At 44.5% G+C, this 16,188-nt stretch overlaps 1 protein-coding gene across 1 annotated transcript in view; it reads right to left on the bottom strand.

Annotated features, from left to right (window-relative positions):
* YIPF1 (Yip1 domain family member 1) overlaps positions 1-15,957 on the bottom strand; it is a 111,117-nt gene extending 95,160 nt beyond the window's left edge. Inside the window, exon 1 of the mRNA XM_069232643.1 lies at positions 15,777-15,957. The gene's annotated coding sequence lies outside the window, so the exon portion shown is untranslated. The remainder of the gene's footprint in view (positions 1-15,776) is intronic.
* Positions 15,958-16,188: the final 231 nt, after the last annotated feature.

The following is a 16,188-nucleotide window of genomic DNA, read 5'->3' as shown; positions in this document are numbered from 1 at the left end:
TTAACCCCTGGTCAGACACACCTGTGTACCCATGATGTGGACACAGGAGACAGCATGCCTGTCAAAAACTAAATCTTCAGACAGTCTGATCAAGTTAAGGAAAGCATCAAGGTGGAAGTCCACAAGATGCTGGAATTGGGAGTAATTGAGCACTCTGACAGCCCCTGGGCTAGCCCAGTCGTCTTAGTCCCCAAACCTCACACCAAAGATGGAAAGAGAGAGATGAGGTTTTGTGTGGACTACAGAGGTCTTAATTCTGTCACCAAGACAGATGCCCATCCCATTCCTAGAGCTGACGAGCTGATTGACAAATTAGGTGCTGCCAAATTCTTAAGTACCGTTGACTTAACAGCAGGGTACTGGCAAATCAAAATGGCACCTGGAGCAAAAGAGAAAACAGCATTCTCCACACCTGATGGGCATTATCAGTTTACTGTTATGCCCTTTGGTTTAAAGAATGCCCCTCCACCTTCCAAAGGTTGGTGAATCAAGTCCTTGCTGGGTTGGAGTCCTTTAGTGCAGCTTATCTTGATGATATTGCTGTCTTTAGCTCCAACTGGCAGGATCACCTGGTCCACCTGAAGAAGGTTTTGAAGGCTCTGCAAACAGCAGGCCTCTCTATCAAGGCATCCAAATGCCAGATAGGGCAGGGAATTGTGGTTTACTTGGGACACCTTGTAGGTGGAGGCCAAGTTCAGCCACTCCAGCCTAAGATCCAGACTATTCTGGACTGGGCAGCTCCAAAAACCCAGACTCAAGTCAGGGCATTCCTTGGCTTGACTGGGTACTATAGGAGGTTTGTGAAGGGATATGGATCCATTGTGACAGCCCTCACAGAACTCACCTCCAAGAAAATGCCCAAGAAAGTAAACTGGACTGTAGAATGCCAACAGGCCTTTGACACCCTGAAACAAGCTATGTGCACAGCACCAGTTCTAAAAGCTCCAGATTACTCCAAGCAATTCATTGTGCAAACCGATGCCTCTGAACATGGGATAGGGGCAGTTTTGTCCCAAACAAATGATGATGGCCTTGACCAGCCTGTTGCTTTCATTAGCAGGAGGTTACTCCCCAGGGAGCAGCGTTGGAGTGCCATTGAGAGGGAGGCCTTTGCTGTGGTTTGGTCCCTGAAAAAGCTGAGACCATACCTCTTTGGTACTCACTTTGTAGTTCAAACCGACCACAGACCTCTCAGATGGCTGATGCAAATGAAAGGTGAAAATCCAAAACTGTTGAGGTGGTCCATCTCCCTACAGGGAATGGACTTTATAGTGGAACACAGACCTGGGACTGCCCATGCCAATGCAGATGGCCTTTCCAGGTTCTTCCACTTAGAAATTGAAGACTCTCTTGGGAAAGGTTAGTCTCATCCTCTTTCGTTTGGGGGGGGGGGGAGCTGTGTAAGGAAATGCCTCCTTGGCATGGTTACCCCCTGACTTTTTGCCTTTGCTGATGCTATGTTTTGAATTGAAAGTGTGCTGAGGCCTGCTGTAAAGAAATGGCTCCCTGTTGCAGTTACCCCCCACTTTTTGCCTGATACTGATGCTGACTTGACTGAGAAGAGTGCTGGGACCCTGCTAACCAGGCCCCAGCACCAGTGTTCCTTCACCTAAAATGTACCATTGTATCCACAATTGGCACACCCTGGCATTCAGATAAGTCCCTTGTAACTGGTACTTCTAGTACCAAGGGCCCTGATGCCAAGGAAGGTCTCTAAGGGCTGCAGCATGTCTTATGCCACCCTAGAGACCCCTCACTCAGCACAGACACACTGCTTACAAGCCTGTGTGTGCTAGTGAGAACAAAATGAGTAAGTCGACATGGCACTCCCCTCAGGGTGCCATGCCAGCCTCTCACTGCCTATGCAGTATAGGTAAGACACCCCTCTAGCAGGCCTTACAGCCCTAAGGCAGGGTGCACTATACCATAGGTGAGGGTACCAGTGCATGAGCACTGTGCCCCTACAGTGTCTAAACAAAACCTTAGACATTGTAAGTGCAGGGTAGCCATAAGAGTATATGGTCTGGGAGTCTGTTTTACACGAACTCCACAGCACCATAATGGCTACACTGAAAACTGGGAAGTTTGGTATCAAACTTCTCAACACAATAAATGCACACTGATGCCAGTGTACATTTTATTGCAAAACACACCCCAGAGGGCACCTTAGAGGTGCCCCCTGAAACTTAACCGACTGTCTGTGTAGGCTGACTAGTTTTAGCAGCCTGCCACAAACCGAGACATGTTGCTGGCCCCATGGGGAGAGTGCCTTTGTCACTCTGAGGCCAGTAACAAAGCCTGCACTGGGTGGAGATGCTAACACCTCTCCCAGGCAGGAATTGTCACACCTGGCGGTGAGCCTCAAAGGCTCACCTCCTTTGTGCCAACCCAGCAGGACACTCCAGCTAGTGGAGTTGCCCGCCCCCTCCGGCCAGGCCCCACTTTTGGCGGCAAGGCCGGAGAAAATAATGAGAAAAACAAGGAGGAGTCACTGGCCAGTCAGGACAGCCCCTAAGGTGTCCTGAGCTGAAGTGACTCTAACTTTTAGAAATCCTCCATCTTGCAGATGGAGGATTCCCCCAATAGGGTTAGGATTGTGTCCCCCTCCCCTTGGGAGGAGGCACAAAGAGGGTGTACCCACCCTCAGGGCTAGTAGCCATTGGCTACTAACCCCCCAGACCTAAACACGCCCTTAAATTTAGTATTTAAGGGCTACCCTGAACCCTAGAAAATTAGATTCCTGCAACTACAAGAAGAAGGACTGCCCAGCTGAAAACCCCTGCAGCGGAAGACCAGAAGACGACAACTGCCTTGGCTCCAGAAACTCACCGGCCTGTCTCCTGCCTTCCAAAGATCCTGCTCCAGCGACGCCTTCCAAAGGGACCAGCGACCTCGACATCCTCTGAGGACTGCCCCTGCTTCGAAAAGACAAGAAACTCCCGAGGACAGCGGACCTGCTCCAAGAAAAGCTGCAACTTTGTTTCCAGCAGCTTTAAAGAACCCTGCAAGCTCCCCGCAAGAAGCGTGAGACTTGCAACACTGCACCCGGCGACCCCGACTCGGCTGGAGGCGATCCAACACCTCAGGAGGGACCCCAGGACTACTCTAAGACTGTGAGTACAAAAACCTGTCCCCCCTGAGCCCCCACAGCGCCGCCTGCACAGGGAATCCCGAGGCTTCCCCTGACCGCGACTCTTTGAATCCTAAGTCCCGACACCTGGGAGAGACCCTGCACCCGCAGCCCCCAGGACCTGAAGGACCGGACTTTCACTGGAGGAGTGACCCCCAAGAGTCCCTCTCCCTTGACCAAGTGGAGGTTTCCCCGAGGAACCCCCCCCTTGCCTGCCTGCAGCGCTAAAGAGATCCCGAGATCTCTCATAGACTAACATTGAAAACCCGACGCTTGTTTCTACACTGCACCCGGCCGCCCCCGCGCCGCTGAGGGTGAAATTTCTGTGTGGACTTGTGTCCCCCCCGGTGCCCTACAAAACCCCCCTGGTCTGCCCTCCGAAGACGCGGGTACTTACCTGCAAACAGACCGGAACCGGGGCACCCCCTTCTCTCCATTCTAGCCTACAGTATGTGTTTTGGGCACCACTTCGAACTCTGCACCTGACCGGCCCTGAGCTGCTGGTGTGGTGACTTTGGGGTTGCTCTGAACCCCCAACGGTGGGCTACCTTGGACCAAGAACTAAGCCCTGTAAGTGTCTTACTTACCTGGTAAAACTAACAAAAACTTACCTCCCCCAGGAACTGTGAAAATTGCACTAAGTGTCCACTTTTAAAACAGCTATTTGTCAATAACTTGTAAAGTATACATGCAATTTTTATGATTTGAAGTTCCTAAAGTACTTACCTGCAATACCTTTCGAATGAGATATTACATGTAGAATTTGAACCTGTGGTTCTTAAAATAAACTAAGAAAAGATATTTTTCTATATAAAAACCTATTGGCTGGATTTGTCTCTGAGTGTGTGTACCTCATTTATTGTCTATGTGTGTGTACAACAAATGCTTAACACTACTCCTTGGATAAGCCTACTGCTCGACCACACTACCACAAAATAGAGCATTAGTATTATCTATTTTTACCACTATTTTACCTCTAAGGGGAACCCTTGGACTCTGTGCATGCTATTCCTTACTTTGAAATAGCACATACAGAGCCAACTTCCTACACCTGCTAACCAGGCCCCAGCACCAGTGTTCTTTCCCTAACCTGTACTTTTGTATCCATAATTGGCACACCCTGGCATCCAGGTAAGTCCCTTGTAACTGGTACCTCTGGTACCAAGGGCCCTGATGCCAGGGAAGGTCTCTAAGGGCTGCAGCATGACTTATGCCACCCTGGAGACCCCTCACTCAGCACAGACACACTGCTTGCCAGCTTGTGTGTGCTGGTGAGAACAAAATGAGTAAGTCGACATGGCACTCCCCTCAGGGTGCCATGCCAGCCTCTCACTGCCTATGCAAGTATAGATAAGTCACCCCTCTAGCAGGCCTTACAGCCCTAAGGCAGGGTGCACTATACCATAGGTGAGGGCACCAGTGCATGAGCACTGTGCCCCTACAGTGTCTAAGCCAAACCTTAGACATTGTAAGTGCAGGGTAGCCATAAGAGTATATGGTCTGGGAGTTTGTCAAACACGAACTCCACAGCACCATAATGGCTACACTGAAAACTGAGAAGTTTGGTATCAAACTTCTCAGCACAATAAATGCACACTGATGCCAGTGTACATTTTATTGTGAAACACACCCCAGAGGGCACCTTAGAGGTGCCCCCTGAAACTGTATCCAACTATCTGTGTAGGCTGACTGGTTCCAGCAGCCTGCCACACTAGAGACATGTTGCTGGCCCCATGGGGAGAGTGCCTTTGTCACTCTGAGGCCAGTAACAAAGCCTGCACTGGGTGGAGATGCTAACACCTCCCCCAGGCAGGAGCTGTAACACCTGGCGGTGAGCCTCAAAGGCTCACCCCTTTGTTCCAGCACCGCAGGACACTCCAGCTAGTGGAGTTGCCCGCCCCCTCCGGCCACGGCCCCCACTTTTGGCGGCAAGGCCGGAGGAAATAATGAGAACAACAAGGAGGAGTCACTGGCCAGTCAGGACAGCCCCTAAGGTGTCCTGAGCTGAAGTGACTAACTTTTAGAAATCCTCCATCTTGCAGATGGAGGATTCCCCAATAGGATTAGGGATGTGACCCCCTCCCCTTGGGAGGAGGCACAAAGAGGGTGTACCCACCCTCAGGGCTAGTAGCCATTGGCTACTAACCCCCCAGACCTAAACACGCCCTTAAATTTAGTATTTAAGGGCTTCCCTGAACCTAAGAATTTAGATTCCTGCAACTTACAAGAAGAAGAGGACTGCTGAGCTGAAAGACCCCTGCAGAGGAAGAAAAGAAGACACCAACTGCTTTGGCCCCAGACCTACCGGCCTGTCTCCTGCCTTCCAAAGAAACCTGCTCCAGCGACGCTTTCCCAAGGACCAGCGACCTCTGAATCCTCATAGGACTGCCCTGCTTCAAGAAAGACAAGAAATTCCCAAGGACAGCGGCACTGCTCCAAAAGAACTGCAACTTTGTTACAGAGGAGCAGATTTAAAGACCCCTGCAAATCCCCGCAAGAAGCGTGAGACTTGCAACACTGCACCCGGCGACCCCGACTCGACTGGTGGAGAACCAACACCTCAGGGAGGACCCTCCGGCGACTCCGAGACTGTGAGTAACCAAAGTTGTCCCCCGTGAGCCCCCACAGCGACGCCTGCAGAGGGAATCCCGAGGCTCCCCCTGACCGCGACTGCCTGACTCTAAAATCCCGACGGCTGGAAACGACCCTGCACCCGCAGCCCCCAGCACCTGAAGGAACGGAACTTCTGTGCAGGAGTGACCCCCAGGAGGCCCTCTCCCTTGCCCAGGTGGTGGCTACCCCGAGGAGCCCCCTCCTTGCCTGCCTGCACCGCTGAAGAGACCCCTTGGTCTCCCATTGAAACCTACAGAGAACCCGACGCTTGTTTACACACTGCACCCGGCCGCCCCCGCGCTGCTGAGGGTGTACCTTTTGTGCTGACTTGTGTCCCCCCCGGTGCCCTACAAAACCCCCCTGGGTCTGCCCTCCGAAGACGCGGGTACTTACCTGCTGGCAGACTGGAACCGGGGCACCCCCTTCTCTCCATTGAAGCCTATGTGTTTTGGGCACCTCTTTGACCTCTGCACCTGACCGGCCCTGAGCTGCTGGTGTGGTAACTTTGGGGTTGCTCTGAACCCCCAACGGTGGGCTACCTTGGACCCAAAACTGTGACCTGTAAGTGATTTACTTACCTGCTAAAAATAACAATACTTTACCTCCCCCAGGAACTGTGAAAATTGCACTGTGTCCACTTTTAAAACAGCTATTTGTGTTTTATGTGAAAAGTATATATGCTACTGTAATTATTCAAAGTTCCTAAAGTACTTACCTGCAATACCTTTCAAATGAGATATTACATGTAGAATTTGAACCTGTGGTTCTTAAAATAAACTAAGAAAATATATTTTTCTATAACAAAACCTATTGGCTGGATTTGTCTCTGAGTGTGTGTTCCTCATTTATTGCCTGTGTGTATGTACAACAAATGCTTAACACTACTCCTTGGATAAGCCTACTGCTCGACCACACTACCACAAAATAGAGCATTGGTATTATCTCTTTTTGCCACTGTCTTACCTCTAAGGGGAACCCTTGGACTCTGTGCATGCTATTCCTTACTTTGAAATAGCACATACAGAGCCAACTTCCTACAGGAGGGTTACATGGGACATTCGTGGCAACACAAAGGACAAACAGCAGCTCCCATATCATCCAATGGGCAGGCAGACGTAGGCTGAGCTCCCACACTCAAAGAAACAGGCCATTGATTCACACAAACTCTGGGGATGGGTGCATCTCCCCTCCTCTGGCCCTTCGTAAACTGTCATACTAGGTGCAGTTGCTTTCACCTACATATGTGTTTGATTTTTTCATCAGGGGCTGCGCCCGTAGTCTCATCCTTGCTTGGCAAAGTGTCGCCTCAACACCCCCTTTCATTTACTCTTTCATGGTGCATGTAATGGACAAATCATCCCTGGAGTTTTTAATGCAGAAAGAGACCACTATCTGTTGTCCCACTCTTAATCTCTGTATCCCTATGTCATCTGCAATCTTGACTCCTGGGAGGTGACATGTCTCAAGATCATGGTGTCTCCATATTCCCTGCCTTGATGTCATGTCAAAATGTGCTAATAGGGACAACTCTCTCTCAGTGTGTCTAGTGAATGCACATGCTTTCTGATCGTTGCCCCTTGATGTAGGACTTACAACCGAGGTATGTTGCCAGGAATCGGAAGTGTTATCCTCACTGTTATGTTGTGTCACCAGCACTTCCTCACCATAGTACACCCCACAAATCTCTGCACGGGTACATTATCATAAGTTATTCTATCCTCAACATCCCTTGGTAGGTGTGTGCAGACGTAACATCCTGCTAGGTTCATAATAGTTACATACATTTTCAACATTTCAACATACTTTTTCCCTTCATATTCTTTGCACCTTCATTTCCCCATCATCACTTTCATCTCCATTTGTTAATTTTGTCACATTCCTCAATTGGTACGAAGAGTACAAAGTATCTGTAACATTTGGGGTTGGTGTTTGTTCCTCTATGAAAGAAATTGAGATGCTGTATCCCTTAAATAAATGTTTCTTTTGAACCCCAGTCATTCCCTGTACTTATGCAGAAAATTTCTAATAAAAAGCACACTTTGAAAAAGAAAAGCTAAAAATCTACTAGTACTCCTGCCTTGTTCTCGATGTACACGTTCAGCAGCAGAGAGCTGCTTCTGGTACAGCCATTCATAGTAGAGTCCTGTGACCACTGTCCCTTATGTTGGCTGTGAAATTTTGTTTAGCACGTATATGTCTGCTGTATATTTAATTTTTAAATAAGCCCTGCAACATATGAATGTTTACTCAATGCAACTTTGTATTACACAAAAAAATGAAAATAAACTTATTTTAACGTGTACTTCTATGTCATCACTTTAATTACATTTATGTTATTGCTTCCTCATTTCAGATGGGTCAGTAAAATTGGCAATTTGCCCCATATTTTCGTCCTGCATTTTGAACCTTTGCCTTAAACTTTTACAAGCACTGCCCAGAATTTGGCTTCATGACCAGTGGTCAACCTAGGCTCTAATGTGTTGGTGCTCTGGAGGGAACTGGCAGGCCCCCCATGCCAAGCTCATCTGCACATGAGGATGGGTGCCTCTCAAGCAATGTGCAGGGATGGGGGCAGTAGAAATTGCCTCTCACGCAACACTAGGTCTCTCACATAACACTGTATGAATAGGGTCTGGCTTAACTTTATGCTCTGCAACAATGATGGCTCTCTCGCCATACTTTTCTTTTTGGAAAGTCGTCTCTCTCACAGTGTTGCTCTGTATAAATAGAGGTCTCTCTTGCCATGCAGTTCTTGATGCAAGGACAGCAGTCCCAGATCTAGAGGGTGGGCCAGGCCTTTCAAAGATATACTCATAACGGACCCAAGGACCCTTTCACAAGAAATAAATATTTTTTTTCTTAAGGAAGTAAAAAAAAAAAAAAAAATTCACACGGGCCCTAACCTCATTATCAAAGCCTAATTACTGTGCATGTGTAAAGGGAAGGCGTTCCTGAAACACCACACTTTATTGAGATATTAAGACATGAAAAAAGTTAATGGCAGGAGTGTGAATAATTTTGCCACTGCAAAAAAGTGCAAGTAAGTGAAAACTGCATCCCATCAGGATATTTATCTTAGTAGTGGTTATTTTATTTCTCCTGTGATGCTGTTCTTAACTAATGGCGAGTGCCACTGTATTGGTTTGTATGTAAAAGAAGAATGCTATGACATCAGGGGCAGTGGAATGTTGGGGCAGGCTGTGACTGGGGATTGGAATGTTTTCATATGAAAGGTTGGAGTTGTGCCGGTTTGGGGATGGCGAGCACATGTATCTCTGTCTGTACATTATAACTGGAAATAAACTTGTAAGGAAAGAACAAGAAGAGCCAGTGTACTTACTTCACATGGCGACGAGCTGGATCGTAAAGCAGCAAGCATTGGACTAAGAAAACTGTATTGGAAGGCAACGCTACAGACATCAGACTGAGGATTGGAGAGCAGCTATTTTCGGACCTGCTTTGTTAAAGGCAACTTATTTTAAGCAAGTGAGGGCAGTTTTTTTTAATTATTATTAATTTATTTATTTTTATTTTTCTCTTTCTCTAATACAGTTGCCGTTTGTTTATTTTGTTTGAGGCGCGTGTGTACTGCTCAAACGTTAGATTTTTCATCGCGTCGGTCCTCGCGTGCACCCCCGCATGGTTACTGGTTGCCTGGACAACATAATGCTTAATAACAATGTCTTGTGAACATGCTGGTTCTTGCGCTGGAAGTTACATAGGAGCAGGAACAGCGCCCTTTTAATGTTAATTAGTACCAAGTACATGGTATTATTTTTACTATTCTTAACTTTTTAGCAACTTCATTGCTGAAGTTTATCCGGCACAAAGGAAAACTAACAGAAATTATTATAACAGAGATACATGTCTTGCTGAAGAAGTAAGCTAAAGAGTTATATTTTACAGCTATAATTTTTAGTACACTATGTCTTCGAGTGGAGATTCTTCTTGTACAGGGACGTCGCTTTCTTTGCAGTTGAGTACACCAAAGGAATTTTTAGCATCTCCTGGTGAACCAGCTATACAATGGAAGGAGTGGAAGGAATATTTTTTGAATTACATAGCAAACTTAGAAGATTGCAATGGTTTAATCTCTGCTGAAAGAAAAAAAAAAGGATCTTAATGCACTGTTTAGGCCCTGAAGGTCTTCGTATTTACAATCAACTACAAAAACACGATAGAGGCGATGAAGATGTGTTTCAAAGTGCTATTTTGGATTTAAATGATCATTTTTCTCCTGCTGTTTGCATTGCGGTTACTCGTCACGCATTTTTCCATAGGAAACAAGAGAAACACGAGGACATAGAGAGCTACGTTTCTGCTTTAAAACATTTAGCTAGCTCATGTAGGTTTGCTGGTCTACATGATGAACTGGTACGGGACCAGATTGTAATGTATACTAAAAACAAATCTATTCAAGAGAGGTTGTGGATTGAAGGCGAATCCAGTCTAAAGGATATTATTGCTTTAGTGAAGAAAGCGGAATTATCCGAAAGATGTGCGAAAATCACTTTGGCACAGGATAAGAACTTTGAAGAAGTTGTTGCCAAAGTTAGTGATCGCAAGCACAACAAATGGTCCATGGATAAGCAGGATAATGACTTTAAAAAAGAGAAAAATCAAACTTTTGCAAAGAATCAAAAATATAACATGTCTGATCGATCCAGAAATGAGTGTTTCCGTTGCGGGAGTTCCTTTCATTCTGCAAAATTTGATGGGTGTCCAGCTAAAAATGCTAAGTGTTTGGAATGTGGAATTGTAGGCCATTTTGCTAGGGTGTGCAGGAAGAAACAAATGAAGAAAGTGAACAGTAAAGTGGCCTGCATTAAGGAAGTGGTGGAAGACTGTTCTGATGACAGTGATGAAGACGTAAATTATAAACTAAGGGGTCACAAAACTGTGGTTTTGATCATTTCAGGACAAACGTCAAACAAACCCTTGTGTTGGGTATCATTTGGGGGAGTTATGCTGCAGGTGGCAGCAGACTCTGGTTCCCCATACAGTATTGTTTCAGAATGCACATGGCAAAAGCATTTTGTACATAGTTTAGGAGAACATTTAGAAACTTCTGACATTTCGCCTGAAAGTTACACTGGTGATAGAATAGATATTATTGGTTTTAGATTGCTGGTATTCAAATTTAAGCAAAGACAAGCCGTATGTAAATTATATGTGGCTAAGGATGGTCCGTCGGTATTAGGTTGGAAAGACCAAAAGAAACTGCATATTGTGCTTGATCCTAACAGTGTAGAGCAAGTCTTAGTAATGTGTGATGAAGAAGACACAACAAAAATGGGTCACACAAGAGTTTCCAGGAGTGTTCAATGGGCAAGTAGGTCAACTGAAAGGCTTTATACATCAGATTAGACTCAAAAAGGATGCCAAACCAAAAATTCATAAGGTACGGAATATTCCGTTTACTGTCAGGGAAGAGGTAAAAAAAAGAGTTGGACAGGTTACAAAATTCACAGATTATAGAACCAGTTGAAGCTTCTGAGTGGGTTTCACCTTTGGTTGTTGCGCGTAAAGCTAATGGCAAAGTGCGTTTGTGTGTGGATTTGAGAGGTTTGAACAATAATATCATAGTAGATCAGTTTCCTTTGCCTCGTATTGATGAGATGTTGTCTGCCACGAGAGATGCTAAATGGTTTTCCACTTTGGACTTGTCGTCTGCTTACCACCAGGTTAGGTTGGACTATCATAGCAGACATCTTACAACTTTTTGTACACCATGGGGTTGTTTTCGTTTCAAACGTATGCCATTTGGTTTGGCGTCGGCGGCTGCCGTCTTTCAAAGGTTGATGGCGCAGTTATTTGGACATTTGCCTAATGTTACATTCTTTCAGGATGATATTTTAGTTATGGGAAGTAGCAAGAAACAGGATAAGGAATTGAGGAATGTTTTGAACATCTTACAAGAAAAAGGTCTGACCGCAGAGATCAGTAAATGTAGGTTTGCACAGAGAAAAGTAACGTATTTAGGGCATGAGATTGACCATGAAGGCATAAGACCTAAAAAAAAGTTGGTGGAAGCTATTAAGAATGCCCCATGCCCCACATCTAAAGATTATTTGAGATCCTTTTTAGGTCTAGCCGAGTTTTATTCGAAATTTGTAGAAATTTTTTCAGCTAAAACCTACCAAATGAGACTGTTACTAAAAAACAAAGTGAAATTTGAATGGAATGTAAGTTGTCAGAAGGCTTTTCAGGAAATTAAGAATGCAATTGTGAGTGCTCCAATGTTGCATGGGTACGATCCAAAAGCTTGTTCTATTATCACTACGGATGCAAGTGGTAAGGGCCTTGGTAGTGTATTAACACAGAGTGACAATGTGGGTAAAGAATATGTGGTTGCATTTGCATCCCGTTCTTTGTCTCCCACAGAGGAAAAATACTCTGTAATAGAGAGAGAAACTTTGGCATGTGTATGGGCATTAGAACACTTTCGGAAATTTGTTTGGGGGCAAAAATGCATCATACGGACTGACCATAAGCCTCTTACTAAATTGTTAACTACAGAAGGTTTATGTAGAGCATCTGCGAGAATAGCTAGACTATCTATGAGACTACAAGATTTCTTATATGAAGTGCAGTATGTTCCTGGGGTAAAAAAGTTTACTGCTGATTTTTTAAGTAGAATGTCCTTACCTTTAAGAGAGTTGGATCAACATCCATGGAATGACTGGTGTGTAGCTGGTGTGTTTGATGAGAATACTTTAAGCTCATTGCAAAAAGAAGAATGGATCATGGAGTATGAGAAAGACGAAGTGTTGAAAGAAGTTAAAAACAAAGTGATGTTCGGCTGGTATAATGACAAGAAAGTCAAAAGCAGTGATATGTTAAGAGCTTTTTGGGAAGTGAGAGATGAATTGAGTATTGAAGGTGATTTTGTGTGTAGAGGTGGGAAGATTATTCCCCCCTGTGGTATTAGAAATAAACTTATCGCTATTGGACATGAAGGTCATTCAGGAATATCTCGCACCAAAAGAGGAATTAAATTACTTTATTGGTGGCCAAAAATTGATGTAGAAATTGAGAGATATGTACGTGACTGCATGGAGTGTGAGAATAGTGACAAATCTCAAAAGACACTTAACCCGCCAATTTCTTCTTCAAGTTGTCCTAATATACCATGGGAAGAAGTTGCTTTAGACATTATGGGTCCTATTACGTGGCATGATGGGTCTTCAAAGTTTATTGTGGTTTTAGTTGATTTATTTTCAAGGTGGATTGAATTTTCTGTGTTACAAAAAATTGATACCAAGGCAGTGATTAATTTTTTGGAGGAAATATTTTTGAGGGAAGGATTTCCCAGAATTTTATTGACGGACAATGGTGTTCAATTTAAATCTGAGGAAATGAAAACTTTTGCTAAAATGACTGGTATTGAACAAAGGTTTACAGCTTTATATCATCCCAGGGGGAATGCTGTAGTGGAATGTATAAATAGGATTTTCAAGGGCATCATTCAAATTGCAAAGCATGGAAACAAAAGTAATATAGATTCTGAGTTAAGGAAAATGTTATGGGCTTATAGAGTGACACCTCATGAGACAATAGGTCAAAGTCCGTTTGATATAATGCGAGGTAGAATTCCATTTTCGAAGATTAACCCTGGTTGGATGCAAAGAAGCAGACAAGTACTTGGAGCAAAGAACATGTAAGAAAGTGCATAAAGAGTTCACAAGAAAAGAACAAGAAATATTTTAATAATAAATATGGTACTAAAGAAGCACATTTGAATGTGGGAGATTGGGTGAGAGTGAAATCCGTAAGGAAAGTGGCTAAAGGTGAGAGCAAGTTTGGCGAGCCTATAAGAATTAAGAAAGTGATGAGAAATACTGTCATTTTGGATGATGGCAGTGTATGTCACATGAGTCGCGTTGCTATTGCTAAGCCTTGCAAACAACAATTTGTGCAGTATGATTTGCTGGAAGGTAATAATAACAAATATTGGTGGTTGGAGTGTGATATCGATGGTAACAAAGATTCTAGAGTTATTGGGGAATTGGGAGCTAGGGGCTGTCAGGAAGGTGTCCAGACTCGTATTAATATGGGAGAATTTGAATGTAATGTGAATGAGCGTGAACAGAATAAAAATGTAGCTTGTGGTGAAGTGAAGAAAAGTTGTTTCGGCAGGGTTTTGAGAAAACCTAAGGTATTAGAAAATGTTGTGTGTGATTAAATAAAAATATATATATTTATTTATATACATATTATAATTTTTTTTTTTTTTTTTTTTTTATTTTTTTTTAAGGGAAGGGGATGTGTAGTGATGTATTGGTTTGTATGTAAAAGAAGAATGCTATGACATCAGGGGCAGTGGAATGTTGGGGCAGGCTGTGACTGGGGATTGGAATGTTTTCATATGAAAGGTTGGAGTTGTGCCGGTTTGGGGATGGCGAGCACATGTATCTCTGTCTGTACATTATAACTGGAAATAAACTTGTAAGGAAAGAACAAGAAGAGCCAGTGTACTTACTTCAGTTACACCTGGTTATTGCCAATTTAACTCCAAAATACAGCAATAGGCAACTGAAAGGTGACCAGTCAACCTTTGCGAAGGGCTGGTCACTGCAGCAACATGTGTTGCTGTGTTTTAGTAACCTGTGGTCTGTTTGAGCTAAAAACTAATTGTCTGCAAATTATGCAGCAGATTATGGATTATATGACCAATGTGGCAAATCCATAACAATGCAGAACACGCCGCAGGGCAACATCGCATAATTCCTCTGGCCCTGCTTACGACACTATATTAAGCTAAAAACACCGACAATGGCAACGATTTTGACTCTTTGTAAGTGAAAAGGCTTGTCAATTTTCACTAATACAGGACAGATGCAGAACGGGAATCATCAGTGCAAGTGCCTATTACACTAGAGGTGGGCAAGTCACTGAAAGCTCGAGCCAAGCTCACCTGAAGCCTGGCTCACTTGGGGTCCTGTTGGAGTCTTGCACCCATAACGAGCTGAGCTTTCATGTGGCTTCGGCCTCCCTCCCTCTACCTCGGATGTGGTGTTACAGCCACAGCTGCCAACTAAGGAACTCAGAAATCAGGTTCAAGTCCTATGATTCTGGTCAAATCACTAAATCTCTCCATGGCTATAAACAGTGCGTGGGACCTTGTGTAAATGCAACTGTTGCTTATCTAAAGCGCTCCAGTACCTTTGGGTTGAGTTTGCGCTATATTTTTAAAACTGCAGTAGAATGCACTAAGAGATAACAACAAATCCTTGACATAAGGAAATACAAATAGATACCCATTTACTGACTGATTTGTACAGAGTGAAATCAGAAAAACAGAATGAGTTGCAGCTTCCCTGCTTAAATTGTGTGATTTGGGGCAAATATTTTATTTCACCAAAACTCTTTTTACTTCATTAGTGTGTATTGAAGCACTTTTGAGTATGTGAGATCAGACTACCAGTTGAACAAATTATTCACTTTTAATAAGTATTTCTCCGTTCAGTACCGTAATGTGCCTTATTACTGTCAAAGCTTCCACGTGTTAAAGAAATACACTTTTTTGAGCTTGGCAAGAGTTTGTAATATTTTACGTGGTTTGCTGTATGATTTATATAACATATATTTTCAGGGCTCGCTTGTGCACGGGCTCCCAAATCCGAGCCAGACACTTGCCTCGGCTCTCACTATTAATTTGTTGGCTCGCCCACATCTATATTATATAAAGAAAAGCATTGGCAACATTGCCATAGACCACTGGCAACATGCTACCACTGCCCTGCCTACACTCAAACACGTAAGATGCTCGCAGAAGTAGAAGCTCACTAATATAATTAGAAATAACTTAAAGAACAGACACCCGCTTACATTTATGGCGTACCCCGTGCTTTAGTGGTCTTTAAGAACAGTATACCGCGCACCCTCCTGTTTCACGAACAGTGACACTAATGTTTATGCTTCAGGTCAGCCTTTCAGATGTTTGGAGTGGGACTACTCCCACCCAAATGCTCGGCAAGCATTGTGTTTTTCTTCCTCTGTACTGGCACATAATAGATTACATCTCTCCTACCCTTAGCACGCGGCTGCTCAGTGTAGATCCTGGAGTCGGGCGCCTGTTGGAGGAGCGGGTGAGTTAATGGGGAGCGGCATGGAGGGGTGCTCGGAGGCTGGAGTCCCTCAGGTTAGGTACATCAGCTAGATCTCTGCAGCAGTCAGCTGTGAATCTTGCCTCTGATGACGCGGGCGGAAGTAACAGGTCCACGGCGAGGATGTGATGTGACAGTAGGAACAGAGCCAAGCCGTTACCTATGGAAACGAAAGAAGGACTACAAAGCACCTGGCAACCACACGCCGCCATATTTAAATGAAACACGGCTGTTACTATTTTCAATGTTCGTGAAGATTACTTGTATCAAAGACCTGCTCAAGATGCTGACAGTGTGCAGATGCAGGCAGCAAAATGCACAGATGTACAACACTTT

The sequence above is a fragment of the Pleurodeles waltl genome, chromosome 4_2 (genome assembly GCF_031143425.1).
Source record: "Pleurodeles waltl isolate 20211129_DDA chromosome 4_2, aPleWal1.hap1.20221129, whole genome shotgun sequence".
NCBI classification, from domain to species: Eukaryota; Metazoa; Chordata; class Amphibia; order Caudata; family Salamandridae; genus Pleurodeles; species Pleurodeles waltl.
This window is presented reverse-complemented; position numbering and strand designations above follow the sequence as displayed.